Genomic DNA, 20056 nt, shown 5'->3' with positions numbered 1-20056 from the left:
GGGCTGCGATCGGGCCGGGCCCAGACTCCGGTGCAGGCGCCCGCCCGCGGCCGGGCAGGTTTCCGCGAAGTCTGGCTCGCAGGTTCCGGGAAGCGAGCCGCGGGGGGAGGGGGGGCTGGAAGTAGCTGCGGTTTCGTTTCTGCTCCCCGTCCCCGCGTTGGGCGCCGCGGGTCTCGGGGGTGCCACCTCTCTCCTCCCCGCCTGGGCCGTGCACACCACCGGGGGCTGGAAGAGAACGCTGCGCCCGCGGGAGGCGCGTTCCCTGCGCTCCCCCTTCCCCCAGAGCCAAGCGTCTGACCTTGGGGGGCGCTGGGAGAGGTGAAGGGCTGTCCCCCAGGGGACCCGGTTGGTAGTGCCCGTAGGCGGGGACCTCAGTTTCCCCTTTTCAGGCTCTTAGCACCCGCTGAGGGCTGAAGGGAGCACTCTGCCCGTCAGATGCGGACCCTGAGGAGGTGATTTCCCACGAAAGGTTATGACCCCAGTCTAGTGGGCCTGGGGTGATTGCCGGGGTGGGCGTTCCGGTTCCTTCCTAAGTCACACTCTCCGTGCTAGATGCGTGGAGGCCGGGCTAAAGAGGAACTGGTAGGAGTGAGGGGATCCCCCGCTGGCATTAGGGGGGTCCACAGTCATGATTGTAGAAGTGACTGCGCAGGAGGGACTCTGTGTGTGTGTGGGGGGGGCATTTCACACAGTCAACAAGAATACAATACTTAGTTTCATGTCCGGCCTCTGCCATTAGCTGGCAGCCTTGGTTTCCCAAACTGTAAAACGGGGATAACTCGGATCCACTCCTCCAATCTTCAGGGCTGTGGCCACTTCAACCAGTCAGGGTCCCAGATGATACTTTTGTTTTTTGGTTTTGTTTCTTTTTTTTGGGGGGGGGGTCCGATCGTGGGGCCTGAGCTCTGGGCCTGGGCGCTGTCCCTCGGCTCTTCAGCTCAAGGCTAGCACTCTACCACTTGAGCCACAGAGCCACTTCTGTCTTTTTTCTTTCTTTCTTTTTTTTTTTTCTTTTTGCTTATGTGGTGCTGAGGAATGGAACCCAGGGCCTCATGCATGCAAGGCAAGCACTCTACCACTGAGCCACCTTCCCAGCCCCCAGCTGATACTTTAAGAGCTGCGAAAGAACCCACCGGGAACTTTCCCTGGCGAGTGGGAATCGGGTGGGAAGGAAAGAAGTCCGGCGATGAGACAGACACCTGCCCAGATTTCAGAGATGTGTACTCGGAGCCTAGCCACATGCCCGCAGTGTGGCCTTATTCAAAGCAATTACTGTGCCTTGGTTAGGTGATTAGATCTTTTTACTCCTACACTTTGTAATGGGCACTTATTAATTGTACGGTGTGGGGGGAGATATTGTGATTTTCCATACACACTATATTTTGATCTATCCATCCCCCTCCACTAGTCTTGCTCACACACACACACACACACACACACACACCCTCCCACCACCCCACCTCTCCACCTCTCCCCCTAGTGACCACATTTTGAAAGTCCCTTGGAGTCAACATTCTGTAGGTTGCTGACTGCTCTTAGGGAAATTTCCAGGCTAGGGGATGACAGATGACTAGTGAATTTGCCTTGCCATGTTCCTCTTTCTCTACCAGTTCTTCCTGAAGTCTATGCCTCATCCTTCCTGTTATAAATACCATCAGGACAAAGGTCAAAAAAGTTATTCAGTGTCTCAGCAACCACTTTAATCATGTGCTGACTGGGAGATACACATACAGAACCCAGCCTATGAGGGTAAAAGGTAAAAGATGCATAGAGAAATAACTTTTTTTTTTTTGCACCAGTCTTGGGGCTTGCACCCAGGGCCTGGGCACTGCCACTGAGCTCAAGGATAGCCCTCTACTACTTCGTACAACGGCTCCACTTCCACTTTTTTGAAAGTTAATTGGAGAGCAGAGTCTCATGGACTTTTCCTGCTTAGGACGGTTTTGAACCGTGATTCTCAGATCTTGGTTCTCTGAGTAGCTAGGATTCTAGGCATGAGTCACTGGCTGCAGGTGAGAAAGAACTTTCATTCAAGATTGTAAAGGTAAGGTTTCCTCCCCCTTCCCCCCCAGTCCTGGGGCTTGAACTCAGGCCCTGTCCCTGAGCTCCTTTGGTTCAAAGCTAGCACTCTACCACTTGAGCCACAGTGCCATTTCTAGCTTTTCTGTGTATGTGATACTGAGAAATTAAACCCAGGGCTTCATGCATGCTAGGCAAGCACTCTACCATTAAGCCACAATCCCAGCTCAGTGCTGCTATGAACTATGCCCACCCTGCACAGAGGAAGTAATGGTGTTTAAAGGATTGTGGAAGGCTGGACTGTGAGTTTGAAGGCAGATAAGGCAGGATTCCAGGCAGGGAGAACAGCATGTCCAAAGGCACAGAGGCAAGAGCCAGTGGTGTGTGTGTTCGAGTTGTGCATTGTGGTAACCACACGGTGGCGTGTGTGTGTGTTTGTGGCAAGAGAAAGGATTGGAGGAATGACTGTAAGGCAAGGGACAGATTAAGGGCCCTTCCTAGCTAATTATCTCCAATTAACCACAACAAAGCTGGAAGTAGAGCTGTGGCTCTAGTGAGAAAGCACTATCAAGCTCAAGGACCAGGCCCTGAGTTCAAACTCCAAGACCAGTACCAAACAAAACAACCAAAAAAAAAAAAAAGCTGTGTGCTAGTGGCTCACACCTGTAATCCTAGCTACTCAGAAGGCTGAGATCTGAGGATCACGGTTCAAAGCCAGCCTGAGCAGGGAAGTACATGAGACTCTTGTTTTTTTGTTTTTGTTTTTTGTTTTGGCTGGTTGTGAGGTCTGAACTCTGAGCCTGGGCACTGTCCCTCAGCTCTTCAACTCAAGGTGAGCACTCTACCACTTGAGCCACAGTGCCACTTCCAGCTTTTTCTGCTTATGTGGTGCTGAGGAATTGAACCCAAGGCGTCATGCATACAAGGCAAGCACTCTACCACTGAGCCACCTTCCCAGCCCTACATGAGACTCTTATCTCCAATTAACAACCAGAAATTCGGAAGTTGTGCTGGGTTCAAAGTGGTAGGGCACTAACCTTGAGGTGAAGAACTTAGGGACAGCACCCAGGCTCAGAGTTCAAGCCCCACAACTGACAAAACAAACAAAGGAATACTTAAGGGACACACTTAGAAGCTGGGCACTGGTGGCCCACACCTGTAATCCTAGCTACTCAGGAGGCTGAGATCTGGGGATTGAGGTTCAAAGCCAGCTGGAGCAGGAAAGCCCATGAGACTCTAATCTCCAAAAAACCACCTAAAACCCGGAAGTGGTGTTGTGGCTCAAGTGGTAGAGTATTCGCCTTGAGCTGAAGAGCTCAGCGAGAGTGCCCAGGCCCAGAGTTCAAGCCTCATGACCAACAACAACACACACACACCAAAAAAAAGATGTACACTTAGAAAAAAAGAAGTCGGAGGCTGGAAAGTTCCAGGTTCTCAGGAAGAGAGAGAGGCTAATGAAAGTGGAAAAATTAGAGGGGAGCAGAGTTGGGGGTGGGAGAGTGGAAATGGATCATGTGGATTAAAGCAGGTGCTGGGGTAGAGAGGAAGGTTGTAGGAACAGGCAGAGGCCATGCAGTGTGCAGAAAGAGTCAAGATTTCAAGGGAGAATCTCACAGGCTGTACTCAGAGACCAGCATGTACACAGGCCAGCTTGAGAGCCCGACCATGTTCAGGGGGCACAGGAGTCCAGTGGGGAGAGAGGAATGAGACAGTTGAGAGTAGGGAAAGGATCACTGTATACCTCCCGCCTGGTCCACACAAGATGCCATGGAAGAGGCCGAGCAGATGTGTATGTTACAAAGTTCACCCTGGCTACGGCAGTTGGGTGAACAGGAAAAAGAGGATTCAGTTCAAGGTGAAAGGCTGAGTGACTTGTCATCATCATTAAGTACTAGAGTGTACACTCCACAGGGCATGAATTTTATGTGCTGTATTTAACAGTCCAAACTGGTGTTTGGTGCATGGTAGGTACTCGGTTAACTCTTGTTGACTGAATCCATGCTTGACTATCTCTGGCAGTGATGGGATTTACTCCTGCTGTGTATAACAGGAGTGTTGGTGGGGATGGAGAAAGGGCACTGTGGGTGTGTGTGGGGGGGTGCAATCAAAAGAAGGGGAGGGGCTGGGAAGGTGGCTCAGTGGTAGAGCGCTTGCCTTGCATGCCAGAGGTCCTGAGTTCGATTCCTCAGCACCACATAAGCAAAAAGAAAAAAGCCGGAAGTAGTGCTGTGACTCAAGTGGTAGAGCACTAGCCTTGAGTTGAAGAGCTGAGGGACAGCGCCCAGGCCCAGAGTTCAGGCCCCATGACCGGACCCCCCCCCAAAAAAAAGAAGGGGATAATTGACAATTGGCAGTCATAGTGTGGAGGGTGACTTTCAAGTTTGTCTTAATGAGAACCGTAAAGAAGGACAGCAGAACAGGGCTGGCAGTTATGGAACTGCTGAGTTCGAGGTAGAGCAGACCATCCCAGGAAGAGGGATTCTACATGCATATTGTATTAACTGCAAAAGGATTCTGAAGTAAATGTAATATTCTGCCTCTTCTCACATACCATGATACTCTGAAAGAAAAAAAAAAAGAATAGGGATATCTTTGAGCCTAGTCAGCAGTAGACAGTAACTGAAGTTGTGGAGTGGGGTTAGATCATGCCGGAGGGTAAGCAGGTACAGAGAGCTTAAGCTAAGGCCTGAGGCCCAGGGTGGGCCAAAGGAGAGAAGCCAAGCAAGAAGCACCAGGAGTATCCAGGTGGAGGGGACACCCTAGGGAATGTGGTGTCTTGGGGACCCAGGAAGAAAGAGGAAGGATGGAAGACTGGTGTCTTAGCCTCAGTGAGGTGTCTGGTGTAGCTTGGTAGGGAAGGGATTCTAGACAATCCTTCCTAGGAACTGCTGTAAGATAGAGGTAAATAGGTGAGCCAGCAAAAAGTAAGACTGTGACTCCTCAGGAGGCTGAGATCTGAGGGTCTCTGTTTGAAACCAGCCCAGGCAAGTCTGTGAACTCTTCTCCAACTAACCACCAGAAAACTGGAAGTGGCTCAATATGGTAGAATACTAGCCTTGAGTGGAAAAAGTTCAGGGACAGTGCCCAGACCCACAATTCAAGCCCCCCCCACCACCAAAAAAAAAACAAGGCTGGAGGTATGGCTCAAATGGTAGAGCACCAAGCAAACAAGCCAAGTGAATGCAAGGCTGTGAGTTCAAATACCAGAACTATCAAAATAAAGAAAATGAGGAGAAAAGAAAATGAGCTCAGTACCTGTGGTTCCATGCTTGTAATCCTAACTACTCAGAAGGCTAGTTTGAGGACAGGGGTTCGAAGACAGCACAGGCAGGAAAGTTCTTATCTCCAATTAAGCCAGAAGTGGAGATGTGGCTCAAGTGGTAGAGCACTAACATTGAGCACAAAGGCTCAAGGACAATATTCAGGCCCTGAATTCAAACCCCAGGATCAGCACACACACACAAATATCCTAGGTAGGGGCTGGGAAGGTGGCTCAGTGGTAGAGCACTTGCTTTGCATGCATGAGATCCTGGGTTTGATTCCCCAGCACCACATAAGCAAAAAGAAAAAAGCCAGAAGTGGCTCTGTGGCTCAAGTGGTAGAGCGCTAGCCTTGAGCTGAAGAGCTGAGGGACAGCGCCCAGGCCCAGAGTTCAGGCCCCACATCCGGACCCCCCCAAAAAAAATCCTAGCTACTCAAGAGGCCGAGATCTGAGGAATGAGTTTGAAGCAAGAAAATCTGTGAGACTTTATCTCCAATTAACCACCATAAAAGCTGGATGTGGAATTTTGGTCTAAGTGGTAGAACATCATCCTTGAGCAAAAGAGCTAAATAAAGCATTGGGACTTGGTTAAGTTATACAGGTTTCTAGTCATTCACATACAGTGAAACCAAAGGAGGAGAGAAACACAAAAGCACAATGCCTGTGTACATCTGATCATAAAAATTATATTTATTGAAATGAACCCAGGAAATGGAAACGAGATTTTTTTTCCTTGTTTCTGTTTTCATTTTCTTTTTGTCTTGTTTGTATATTTGTAAACTTTCAGGAGCGTGTGGGGGGCACAGAAATGGAGGGACAAAGGATGAAGAAATGCAGCAATTGCTGTCACTAGACACTATGTTGAAAATGAACTATAGAGCTGGGAATGTGGCTTAGTGGTAGAGTGTTTGCCTAGCATGCATGAAACCCTGGGTTCAATTGCTCAGTACCACATAAACAGAAAAAGCCAGAAATGGAGCTGTGGCTCAAGTGGTAGAGTGCTAGCCTTGAGCAAAAGAAGTTAAGGGAGGGCTGGGAAGGTGGCTCAGTGGTAGAGCGCTTGCCTTGCATGCCTGAGACCCTGAGTTCGATTCCTCAGCACCACATAAGCAAAAAGAAAAAAGCCGGAAGTGGCGCTGTGGCTCAAGTGGTAGAGCGCTAGCCTTGAGCTGAAGAGCTGAGGGACAGCGCCCAGGCCCAGAGTTCGGGCCCCACGACCGGACCCCCCCAAAAAAAAAAGAAGTTAAGGGACAGTGTCCAAGCCCTGAGTTCAAGCCCCAGGTCTGGAAAAAACAAACAAACAAAAAACTATACAACTTATGGATAGGGATAGGAGAGAAAAACTGGGAGAGAACAAGGGAAGGGGTAACAATGTCCAAAAAGAAAACTACTCTTTTTATTATAAAGGTGATGTACATAGGAGTTACAGTTACTTAAGTCAGGTAAAGAGCACATTTCTTTGTGGGAAACATCACACCTTGAAATGCATTCTGGGGCTGGGAAGGTGGCTCAGTGATAGAGCGCTTGCCTTGCATGCCTGAGGCCCTGGGTTCGATTCCTCAGCACCACATAAGCAAAAAGAAAAAAGCCGGAAGTGGCGCTGTGGCTCAAGTGGTAGAGCGCTAGCCTTGAGCTGAAGAGCTGAGGGACAGCACCCAGGCCCAGAGATCAGGCCCCACGACTGGACTCCCCCCCCCCAACAAAAAGAAATGTATTCTGTAACTGTCTGTACATCGCCTTTATAATAACAATTAAAAATTAAAAAGCTAAAGGAAAGTGCTCAGGCTCTTAGTTCAAACCCCAGTACCAGCACACACAAACACACAAAAAGGAAATGTATAACTGATGACTTTTGACAGATGCATGCAGCCATGTAATCACCACCCTAAAAGAAATATACAACATTTCCATGTCTGCAAAGTTACTTCATATCCTATTGCAGTTACCCAGCCCCAGACAAGCCTGGTCTGATTGCTATCACTATAGATAAGGATAGACTGCTGGTCCTAGAAGCTCATAAAAGTGTACAGTCTGTTCTGTGCAATGCTTCTCTTGCTCAGCCCTTTCTCTTAAACAGGAAGCAAACCCAAGGCTAAGGCAGGAGTTCCAGCAGAGGGCAGGAGAGAGAAAGAACCCTGCAAAGCTGTGGGATAAGAGGAACTGGAAAGGGTGGGCAAAGCATGGATTTGGGATCAGACATGACAGATTAGAGCAGGCCATGGCCAAGGCAGAGCCAGGCTGGGGCTAGAGTCTAACGTGCTGTGAAGATGAGGAAGCCGGGCTCCAGAGGTCATCACAGAAGACCTACAGGATAATGGCAGGAGTTAGGATTCAAAATCCTGGAGCCTCTTCTGTCAGAATGTCTCTGGAAACTTCCTTGTGTTCCCTGACCCTTATCCTGGGCCTCAGTGCCTTGAACTTGACCCTCTGCTTTTTTGTTCAATCCTCTGCTGAGATCCATCTTTCCCTCCCTCTCTTGGAGCCTCTTGATCCTGTTCTGCAACAAACCTCTTGTCTCCCTTCCACTTCTCAGCCTCCAGCTAGGCTCCGGCTACCAAGGCTTGAGCCTCCCCTGTGGCTCTTAATCTCACCCCATCCCCCCCCTCTGCTTTGTAAACTACCTGTGCAGCTCACAGTCGCCCTCTGGCTTCACCTTGCTTCTGCTGAAATTGTTCCTCCAAACGTCAGTAGTAACCACCTGTCATGAACATTTTCTAGAGACTTAACCATCCAGTGTCCTTACTATTTTTTTTTTTTGTCAGTCATGGGGCTTGAACTCAGGATATGGGTGCTGTCCCTGAGCTCTTTTGCTTAAGGCTGCCTTCTATCACTTTGAGCCCACAGCTCCACTTCCGGTTTTCTGGTGGTTAGCTGGAGGTCAGAGTCTCATGGACTTTCCTGCCCCAGCTGGCTTTGGACCGCAATCTGATCCTCAGATCTCAGCCTTCTCAGCAGCTAACATTACAGGTATGCCACCAGCACCTATCCTGTCTTTCCTATTTGAGAGGAATGCTCTAATGAGTGGGTTATTCTATACTCTCGATCTACTCAGCCCTCCCACCCCTCTCCAATTGCTTCACCCACAGCCTTCTCACCATCTCATTTTGATGACAGCTTCATCTTTCCAATTGACTTTGAATTGTTCTTTATTCCCCTCTCACATTTATGCAGTCAACAAATCCTGTCACCTCTACCTTCAAAGGCAGAAACATAGCAACTCAGGAGGTTGAGATCTGAGGATCACAGTTCAAAGCCAGCCAGGACAGAAAAGTCCATGAGACTCTCATTTCCAATGAACCATCCAAAAGCTGGAAGTAGAGCTGTGCCTCAAATGGTAGAGCTCCAGACTTGAGGTGGGAAAAAAACTAAGGAACACTGCCCAGGCTCTAAGTTCAAACCTCAGTGCTGGCACAACAACATGTATTCCATGGAGCCAGGCACCAGGGGCTCATGCTTATCATCCTAGCTACTCAGGAGGCTGAGATGTAAAGATGATGTGAGGATGACAGGCTGAAGCCAGCTCAGGCAGGTAAGTCCGTGAGACTTGTATATCCTATGAAACACCAAAAAAGCTGGAAGTGAAGTGTGGCTCAAGTAGTAGAGCACTAGCCTTGAGCACCAAAAGCCCTGGACAGGCTGGGAAGGTAGCTCAGTGGTAGAGTGCTTGCCTTGCATGCATGAGGCCCTGGGTTCAATTCCTCCACACCACATAAACAGAAAAAACCAGAAGTAGCGCTGTGGCTCAAGAGGTAGAATGCTAGCCTTGAGCAAATGAAGCTCAGGGACAGTGGCCAGACCCTGAGTTCAAGCCCCAGGACTGGGGGGGGGAGGGAAGAAGAAAGAAAGAAAAGGAAAAAAAGAAAAATATATGGAAAAATTGATTCCCACCATTCCACCCTCATTGTTTTTTGTTTGTTTGTTTTTGGTCAGTTGTAGGGCTTGAACTCTGGCCTGGGTTCTTCAACTCGAGGCAAGTGCTCTACCATTTGAGCCACAGTGCCACTGGTGGTAAATTGGAGATAAGAATCTCATGTACTTCCCTGCCCAGGCTGGCTTTTAACCATGATCCTCAGATCTCAGCCTCCTGAGTAGCTAGGAATTACAGGTGAGAGCCACTGGTGACCAGCCTATCCCTGAACTTTTGTGCTTTTCTGACCCAAGCTGTGCCACTCTGATATCTTTGTGCTCATAAATAAGTGGCTAGTCTTGTGATGTTTGTGCTGAAACTCAGTGTCTTTATTATTACAGTTTGGTGTGTTCAGACCCAAGACTTGAATTCAAGGCTTTACACTCTCATTTGGCTTCTTTGATTAAGGCTAGTACTCTATCATTTGAGTCATACCTCTAGTTCCAGCTTTTTGACATTTCACTGGGGAATTTGTCTGCCTATGCTGGCTCCCAACTGGGATCCTCAGATCTCAGACTCCTGAGTAGGTAGGATTATAGGCATAAGCCACCACTGGCGCCTGGCTCCAGTGTGCTTTCTGTTCTTGGACCCCAGAGCTCTGACTCCAGTTGCTTCCTCTCATATTTCCAGTATTTCTAAAATGAACAAACGCAGAGGTCTTCTAAATAGCCTTAGATATCCCTTGGATATCCCAGAGTCACTGTGGCCAGTTCTCTTTGATCGCTATCCTAAAGCCTTCCCTGATGCATACCGCAGGCTCTTCCCTTTGCAAAGTCCCTGTCCTCTGCGCCCACCTCCACTCCCAGAAGCCTCCCTTCCTCAGATTTCACTGCTGCTACTAGAGTATCTTCTTCCCCTGTCCATCCCTTGGTGACCTCTTCACATGCCTTCTGCATGCCTGGCCTTGACCTGGGGTGCCTGTGACCTGGTGAGTTAAGTCTCAGATGGCTTTTTCCAGATCTCTCTGCAAGCCACAGTGCATACTGTAAGGGAGCATCTCCTCAGCCTAGACTCACCCTTCCTCCAGTAGCCCTGGGGATCCAGCTCAGCGTTTCATCTTTTTTTTTTTTTCCCCCAGTCATGGGGTTAGCACTCAGGCCCTGGGCGCTGTCCCTGAGCAATTTTGCTCAAGAGGAGCACTTTGAGTCACAGCACCACTTCTGGTTTTCTGGTGGTTAATTGGAGATAAGAGTCTCACAGACTTTTTCTCCCTAGGCTGGCTTTGAACAGAGACCCTTCTATCTCAACCTCCTAAGTAGCAAGGATTGTAGGTATGAGCCACTGGTGCCTGGTACATTTAATCTGTTTTACTCCTCTGAGTCATCCATTGAACCCACAGAATCTCCTTTACTAATGTCTCTTAATTCCCCATTTCTCCTAAGCACAGATGTCAGTCACCCTAAACATTCATGTTGGAAGCTGCCTCCCAAGGCCTTGATTCCCCATCCTCCTTGGCACCGCTTCCTCTGTGCAACATCTGGGAAGCAACATCTACTGTGATTGATCTTAGGACCCTGCTCTCAGGCAGCTCTGTGTCTGAAGGAGTCTTCACCCCAATCCCCAAGACAGATGCTTAACTGCCCAGCAGACAGTTACCTGCTCCTGAACTTGGCCCACTTCTGCCAAGGACAATAGGCAGCTCCAGGTTCACACATTTCTTGTGACGCTCATACAGGATAAGCCTCATCAGAATGAATGGGAGAATGGCCTTTCTATGAATGAAATTCTGATGAGGGAATTAAGCTAATTATAAATTTGCTAGAAGACAAATTATAGACATTGTCATGTCATAAATACCATTTCTCAAGAGAGCGGCCTGGAGACATCTGGATAGCTAAGAGGGAACCGGGCTCATTATTGTCCCCTCCAATATGCTCTGTCTTCTTCACATTCAAGATGGGGAGACCCCAGCCTCTACCAGAGTCCAGCCTCCCTGTCTTCCCACAGCCAGTGGGGGCTACAGATGTGACCCAATCTCCCCCAAATACCTGTCCAGTACCTGCCCTCAGGTCTTTACCATCTGTTGCTGCAGTCTCGGATGAGTCAGAATAAGTCAGCCTCAGATGATTTCCTCATCTGTAAAACAGGAGTGTGTGTGTGTGCGTGTGTGGGTATACGTGTGTGCATGCATGCATGTGTGTGTGTGTGTGTGTGAGAGAGAGAGAGAGAGAATAGCTCCACTTACAGCTTTTTATTTAGTGGTTAGTTGGGGATAAGACTCTCATGGACTTTCTTGCCTGGGCTGGCTTCACACCACAAGTCCTCAGATCTCAGCCTCCTGAGTAGCTATCTAGTTGTGAACTACTGACATCCAACAGGATTTTTTTTTTCTCTTGTAAGCACAGTTGAAGTTTCACTTTGATTCAGTATGCTAAACTGAGGATTGTGGTTCAAAGCCAGCCCAAATCAGTAAAGTCCTTGAGACTATTATCTCTAATTAACCAGCAAAAAACCAGAACTTTCAAGTGATAGAGTGATAGAATCTTGAGCAGAAAAGCCAATCAAGAAAGAGAGCAGTGAACTGGTGGCTCACACCTGTAATCCTTGCTACTCAAGAGGCTGAGGGGGCTGGGAAGGTGGCTCAGTGGTAGAGTGCTTGCCTTGCATGCAGAGGCCCTGGGTTCAATTCCTCAGCACCTCATAAGCAGAAAAAGCTGGAAGTGGGGCTGAGGCTCAAGTGGTAGAATGCTAGTCTACAGCTGAAGAGCTGAGGGACAGCGCCCAGGCCCAGAGTTCAAGCCCCACGACTGACAAAAAAAAAAAAAAAAGGCTGAGATCTGAGGATCGAGGTTCAAAGGCAGCCTGGGCAGGAAAGTCTGTGAGACTCTTATCTCCAATTAACCAACAGAAAACCAGAAGTGGCACTGTGGCTCAGGTGGTAGAGTGGTAGCCTTGAGCTGAAGAGCTCAGGGACAGCGTCCAGGCCGAGAGTTCAAGCCCCACGACCAACCAAAAAACAAAAACACCAGAGGCCTTGCAAATTCAAGCTCCAGTACTGGAGAAAAAAGGGGGTGGGGTAGGGAGAGAATTCTGGACTGAGCCATGAGGAAGCCTGGCACTTGGGGCTGAAAATGGGAGGGGCCTCGGCTGAAGACCGAGAGGGAACAGCTATGGCAAGAGGACAGCAGCAGAGCTGGTGCGCAGACGTGAAGGACTGGAATCTCCACAAAGAAGAGGTCAATATTGCAGGTTCTGATGAGATGGAGGCCACTGGGTCCTTGGGAAGAACTATTTCCGTGACAGGCGGGGGAGGAAGCAGATGGAAGTGGGTTGAGGAGGAAGTGGGAGGTGAGAAAAGGAAGACTATGTGTGCAGACAGCTCTGGATGAAGTTTGAGGGTTTGGCTGTGAGAGGAGAGAGAGATAGGACTACAGACTTGGGGTCAAAGGAAGATTTGTTTTTCCTTCCCTCCCTCCAACCCTTCCTTTCTCTCTCTCTTTCTTTCCTTCTATCTGTATCATGGCTTGAACTCAGAGCTTCTTCATCTTGCTTGGCTTGCTTGCTTATAGCATCTACAATGTGAGCAATACCTCCAGCCTAGCTTTTTGTTGGTTAATTGGAGATAGGGTCTATCATACTGTCCTGACTGGGCTGACTTCAAACCATGATCCTCTCATCTAAGACTTCTGAACAGCTAGGATTACAAGCATAAGCCACCAGCACCTGGCCAGACTACCCCCCCACCCCACCCCCCCCAGCCCAGTCCTGGGGCTTGACTGTCCTGGGTGCTGTCCCTGAGCTCCTCAAGCTCAAGGCTAGTGCTCTACCACTTGAGCCACAGTGCCACTTCCTGCTTTTTCTGAGTAGTGTACTAGAAACCAAAGTCTTGTGGACTTTCCTTCCTGGTCTGTCTCTAAACCATGATCCTCAGATCTCAGTCTCCTGAGTAGCTATGATTATAGGCTTGAGCCATCAGTGCTTGGCTCTTTTTTTTTTTTTTTCCGGGGAGGGGGTGTTTGTGTTTGGTCGTGGGGCCTGAACTCTGGGCCTGGGCGCTGTCCCTCAGCTCTTCAGCTCAAAGCTAGTGCTCTACCACTTGAGCCACAGCACCACTTCCGGCTTTTTTCTTTTTGCTTATGTGGTGCTGAGGAATCGAACCCAGGGCCTCGAGCATGCAAGGCAAGCGCTCTACCACTGAGCCATCTTCCCAGCCCCAAGTCCGTGAAATTCTTATCTCCAATAAACCACCAGAAAACTGGAAGTGGTGCTGTAGCTCAAGTGGTAGAGCGCTCACCTTGAGCTGAAGAGCTGAGGGACAGTGCTCACACCCAGAGTTCAAGTCCCACGACTGACAAAAAAAGAAAAGAAAAAGACACAGAGAAGGAGAGGGAGGAATATATGACCTCTGAGAGGTTGGCTGGGAAATGGCAAAGCCAGCAGTGCAGGATGGTGATGGCTGGTAGATGTATGTACCTAAGACAGGCTGGCTTGCCTGTGTTCCTTGTTCACACTTGTTTCCAGGTTGGAACTCTTTTCTCATTCTCATGCCTCCTTGTATACTCCCATCATCTCAGAACTCAGAAGGAAGATGACTTCTCCTATAAGACTTCCTCAAGGGGCTGGGAAGGTGGCTCAGTGGTAGAGCGCTTGCCTTGCATGCATGAGGACCTGGGTTTGATTCCTCAGCACCACATAAGCAAAAAGAAAAAAGTTGGAAGTGGTGCTGTGGCTCAAGTGGTAGAGCACTAGCCTTGAGCTGAAGAGCCGAGGGACAGCGCCCAGGCCGAGAGTTCAGGCTCCAAGACCAGACCCCCCCAAAACAAACAAACAAAGACTTCCTCAAACTTCATCTGTCACCCCTTCTTGCAGTGTAGAACCTCCCTCCGTATTATTTTGAAGTAAATCCAAGACATCAGATAATATCATTCTAGATTATTTGATATATATGTCTATAAGATAAGAACTTCTTAAAAGTATTACCCCAACACTATTAGCAAAACTAAAAGAATTAAGTCAGCCAGGTGCCAGTGGCTCATGCCTGTAATCCTAGCTAATCAAGAAGCTAGATCTAAGAATCACAGTTCAAAGCCAGGCTGGGCAGGAAAAGTTTGTGGGACTCTTTGTTTGTTTGTTTTTGTCAGTTGTGGGCCTGAACTCTGGGCCTGGGCGCTGTCCCTCAGCTCTTCAGCTCAAGGTTAGCCCACTACCACTTGAGCCACAGCGCCACTTCCGGCTTTTTCTGCTTATGTGGTGCTGAAGAATCGAACCCAGGGCCTCATGCATGCAAGGCAAGCACTCTACCACTGAGCCACCTTCCCAGCCCTGTGAGACTCTTATCTCTAGAAAACCACCAGAAAACAGGAAGTGGTGCTGTGGCTCAAGTGGTAAAGTGCTAACCTTGAGCTGAAGAGCTGAGGGACAGTGCCCAGGCCGAGTTCAAGCCTCACAACTGACAAAAAAAAAAAAAAAAATTAAGTCATCCAATAGACAGTTATGCATATTTTTCATTATCTCTGAATAGTCATTTATTTTGTTTTGTTGCTGATCCTGGGACTCTACCACTTTGGCCCAGCACCACTTCCGGCTTTTTTCTTTTTGCTTATGTGGTGCTGGGGAATTGAACCCAGGGCCTCAGGCATGCAAGGCAAGCGCTCTACCACTGAGCCACCTTCCCAGCCCCACTTCTGGCTTTTTCTGTGATTAATTGGAGGTAAGAGTCTCACAGACTTTCTTGCTCTGGTTGGCTTCAAACCACAATTCTCAAATTTCAGCCTCCTGGCTAGCTAGGATTATAGGTGTGAGCCACCAGCGCCTCGCTAATACTGAGGTTCTGTTTAGCACTTGGTCCATGTGAGCCCTTAATGAACATAAATGCTCACAGTAGCTTAGGCAACCTTTCCCTTTTTGTTTTCTTCTTTCTGTTTCTTTCCTTTTCCAACATTCCTCAGGAATTACTCCTGCCAGCTTGCCCTCCTCCAGCTATACCTCTTCTATATGTCTGTAGTTACTTCACTAATTTATTCACTCAGTTACTGATACCTACCATGGAACAAGGCCCAGGAGGGCCCTGGGGAACTCCAGGATGGTGGAGAATCTGAAGGAGAGCTGGCAAGCTAGGCAATCCAAGTTGCAATAGAAGGATGATAGAGGTAGATACCTCTGCTGTGGGTACATTCCTTTGGAAAAACTATGCACACGGGAGCCTAATGTGTGTAGCTCACACCTGATTCTAGCTGCTCAGGGTGCTAGGATCTGAGGCTCAAGGTTCTAAACCAGTCAAGGCAGACAAATCTGAGAGATTCTTTTTTTTGTCGGTCATGGGGCTTGAACTCTGGGCTCGGGCGCTGTCCCTGTGCTCTTCAGTTCAAGGGGAGTACTCTACCACTTGAGCCACAGCGCCACTTCTGGTTTTCTAGTGGTTTCTTGGAGATAGGAGTCTCACAGACTTTCCTGCCGGGGCTAGCTTTGAACGGCGATCCTCAGATCTCAGCCTCCTGAGTAGCTAGGATTATAGGCATGAGACACTGTGGCCCGGCTTCTGAGAGATTCTTACCTTCAATTAACCAGCAAAAAGCTGGAAGTGGAAATGTGGCTTAAGTTGTAGAGTACCAACCTTGAGAGAGAAAAAAAAAAAACAAGGGGAGACCATGCAGCACTGAGTTTAAGCCCCAATCAAAGACTCCACTCCTTTTTTTTTTTTTTGTCAGTACTAGGATTTGAACTCAGGGCCTGGTCATTGTCCCTGAGCTTCTTTTGCTCAAGGCTAGCACTCCACCATTTGAGCCACAATGCCACTTCTTTTTTTTTTTTTTTTGGGTCCGGTTGTGGAGCCTGAACTCTGGGCCTGGGCGCTGTCCCTCAGCCCTTCAGCTCAAGGCTAGTGCTCTACCGCTTGAGCCACAGCGCCACTTCCGGCTTTTTTCTTTTTGCTTATGTGGTGCTGAGGAATCGAACCCAGGGCCTCAGGCATGCAAGGCAAGCGCTCTACCATTGAGCCATCTTCCCAGCCCCCCACAGCGCCACTTCTGGCTTTTTCTGTTTATGTGGTACTGAGGAATGGAACCCAGGGCTTCCTGCATGCTAGGCAAGCACTCTACCACTGAGACACATTCCCAGCCCTAGCACCTATCTATTTTGACATAGGATCTCACTGACTTTGTCTGGGCTGGCTTTGAACTTGAGATCTTTCTCCTCCAGAGTGGTTGGGATTAAACATAGGTATCCCCATGCTAAGCTATAAAGCACATAAAAAAAGTTTTATCCAGGATTTTTGGGTAACAGAGTCACAGTAAGGGGGAGAGAGAGAGAAAGAGAGAGAGATCTCCTGTTCCCAACACAGGAAATAGGAGTTAAAGACTCCTAAAGCACATTTTTAATTGTATGAAGGCAAATACTATTTCTCTTTTACAGATAAGGAAACTGAAATTTTCAGAGGTTAAGTAACTTGCCCTGAAGTCAGAGAGTTCTGGTAAAATGATGAGTCTGGAATGTGGACAGACTCTCCTGATCTCAGAAGTAGGACTTATTCACCATGAGGGCAAATTCCCAGCGAGCTTATGCTAGGAGGTGGTGCAACCTTGCTGGAATGGAGCAGAGTTTAACTTAGGGAGTTCTGGAGCAAGAAATGGGTTCCTTCTTGAACTCCTCATTGTATATGGACTTGTCATTACCAGTATGGACTCAGGACTAGGCTACCTGAGTTTCAGTCCTGGCCCTGCCAATTGGTAGCCGTATGACTCAGGCAATTGGTAGTAGTATGACTTTTCTCTTCCTTAGTGTTCTCATTTGTAACTTGGGCATTAATAGGAATGTAAAATGGCCCAGCTAGCCATTTAACAGCTTAAAGAATGTTCATTAAGGGGCTGGGAAGTTGGCTCAGTGGTAGAGTGCTTGCCTTGCATGCATGAGGCCCTGGGTTCGATTCCTCAGTACCACATAAGCAGAAAAAGCCAGAAGTGGTGCTATGGCTCAAGTGGTAGAGCACTAGCTTTAAGCTAAAGAGCTGAGGGACAGTGCCCAGGCCCAGAGTTCAAGCCCCATGACTGGCCAAAAAAAAAAAAAAGTTCATTAAAATGGAGCATGGTGGTACATACCTGTAATCATAGCACTTGGGAGGCTGAGAAAGGAGGATGGAGAGTCAGAGGCTAGGCTAGGGTACATAGTGAGACTATCTCCAAACAAACATACACACACACACACATATACAATCAAATAACAATTAATACATAATAAAAGCAAAATAAAGTGTTATAGGTTATTATGGGGCAATCAGGTGTGATGGCACAGGCCCTGGAATCCAAGCTACTTGGGAGGCCTGTGTACAACCATTACAAGTTTAAGCATGGCCAAGGCTTTAGTAAGACTTTATCTCAAAAACAAAATCTGAGCTGGGCGCCAGTGGCTCAGGACTGTAATCCTAACTAGTCGGGAGGCTGTGATCAGAGAATCCTGGTTTGAAGGCAGTCTGGACAGGAAAGTCTGTGAGACTCTTATCTCCAATTAGCCCTCAAAAAGCAGGAAGTGGCTCATGTGGCAGAGTGCTAGCCTTGAGCAAAAAAACTCAGAGATGACACCCAGGCCTGGGGGAAAAAAAAAAGAAAGGGAGGAAGAGAGAGAGACAGAGTCAGAGTCAGAAAGAGACAGAGAGAGAAAGAGAGAGAAAGAGAGAGAAAGAAAGAAGCTGGGCGCCAGTGGCTCATGCTTGTAATCCTAGCTACTCAAGAGGCTGAGATCTGAGGATCCCAGTGCAAAGTCAGCCCAGGCAGGAAAGTTCCTAAGATTCTTTTTTTTTTGTCGGTCGTGGGGCTTGAACTCTGGGCCTGGGCGCTGTCCCTCAGCTCTTCAGCTCAAGGCTAGCGCTCTACCACTTGAGCCACAGAGCCACTTCCAGGTTTTTCTGCTTATGTGGTGCTGAGGAATCGAACCCAGGGCCTCATGCATGCAAGGCAAGCACTCTACCACTGAGCCACCTTCCCAGCTCCTGAAGTCCATCCTGAACAATGTTCACATGTATGCATACTGTGTTAACATGTATGCATACTGTGTGGTCCTACCATTTTTCCAGTCCTCGAGGGCCCATCCCCTCACCATGCTGGCTCTTATCACCTCAGATTCATTTGGTCTGATTTTGACATTCACAAAAATACAAGGTCTGGGAAGGTGGCTCAGTGGTAGAGTACTTGCCTTGCATGCATGAGGACCTGGGTTCGATTCCTCAGAACCACATAAATAGAAAAAACTGGACATGGTGCTGTGGCTCAAGTGGTAGAGCGCTAGCCTTGCGCTGAAGAGCTGAGGGACAGCGCCCAGGCCGAGTTCAGACCCCATGACCCACCAAAAACAAAACAAAAAACAACAACAAAAAACAACAAACTACCCCCCCCCCCAAAAAAACAAGGTAGTTTTGGGAGCAAGGAGGTGGCCTCTTTCTTTCATCATTATGGCCAGAGGACCTACCTCCGATGTGTTGTGAAGTTCTGTTTAACATAATCATGGTGGTAGAATACCGGCCTTGAGCAGAAAAAGCTAAGCATAGGGCACTGAGTTCCAGCCCCACTACTTACATCACACACACACACATACACATGAGGAGTGGGTTGTGGGTTCAGAACTGGTATGGGGGACAATCTGAGGGTGGTATGATCAGGGTAGAGGCAGGGAGCCCAGGGCTGTGAACACCTGAAAGGAAACAAAGAGGAGAGGCCTTGGTAGTGCAGACTTGCCAGGCCAGGCATGGGCTAGAATTGCTGGAATCCCACGTGTCCCTTGTCCATTGTCCCTGGTCAGCCTCTCAAAGGGGTTGGATCTTTTTGGCCACAAGCACAGGGTTGTACAGGAAGAGCCAGGGGAGGTGCAAGAGTGAGAAGAGGGGAAAGCACGGAGCCCCGAGGGCCAGTCCGGTGACCAGGGAGCAGGGAGGGGCGCCACCGAAGCTCTGGCACCCACGGCTGCTATCCGCTAGCGTCAGTGCTCCAGGGCTGCCCAGGTGAACTGGCTTCCCAGCCTCCTGCAGACAGGTGACTCCATTCCCACCAGTGGGCTACAGGGGGCAGTGGTGTGTTCCCTTCCCTATGGGTTTGAAGCCCTAGGGAAGCCTTTTTTCTCTGCCCTTTCCCCTGCTGGCTGGTAGGATTCCAGCATGGCAGACAACCAGCTTTGGTCATGAGACAGTGCTGGAGGGGGTAGCACAGAGTCCCGTTGAAAGAGCCCGAATCTCTGGATGGCTGAGAGCAAACGCTCCTGAGTTTGAGTTCTTGGAACTGAAGAAAGAAATATACTTTATCTTCTTATTTTCCTTCTTTCTTTCCCTCTGTCTCTCTCTCTCTGTCTCTGTCTCTCTCTCTCTGTCTCTCTCTCTCTGTCTCTCTCTGTGTCTCTGTCTGTGTCTGTGTCTCTGTCTCTCTGTCTCTCTCTCTCTCGTCAGTTATGGGGTTTGAATTATGGGTCTGGGCCCTGTCCCTCAGCTCTTTAGCTCAAGGCAAGCAGCTCTACCACTGGAGCCACAGAGCCACTTCATATTTTCTAGTGGTTTATTGGAGATAAGAGTCTCACAGACTTTCCTGCCCAGGCTGGCTTTGAACCTCAAATCCTCAGATCTCAGCCTCCTGAGTAGCTAAGATTATAGGCGTAAGCCAGTGGTGCCCAATTCTTTCCTTCCTTCCTTCCTTCCTTTCTCTTTTTCTTTCTTTCCTTCTTGGATAATTTCTTAATTACTATAAGAGCCAAAGGAGGGGCTGGGATCCTGGTTCAATGGTGGAGAACTTGCCTAATGTGTTGGATGCTGTGAGTTTGATCCACAGCCACAGCGCAGAAAGAAAGGAAGGGAAGGGAAAGGGAGGAGAGGTGAGGAGAGGGGAGGAGAGGGAAGGAAGGAAGGAAGGAAGGAAGGAAGGAAGGAAGGAAGGAAGGAAGGAAGGAAGGAAGGGAGG

Source organism: Dipodomys ordii, unplaced genomic scaffold, assembly GCF_000151885.1.
Source record: "Dipodomys ordii isolate 6190 unplaced genomic scaffold, Dord_2.0 Scaffold7, whole genome shotgun sequence".
NCBI lineage: Eukaryota > Metazoa > Chordata > Mammalia > Rodentia > Heteromyidae > Dipodomys > Dipodomys ordii.
Note: the sequence above shows the minus strand (reverse complement) of the source record.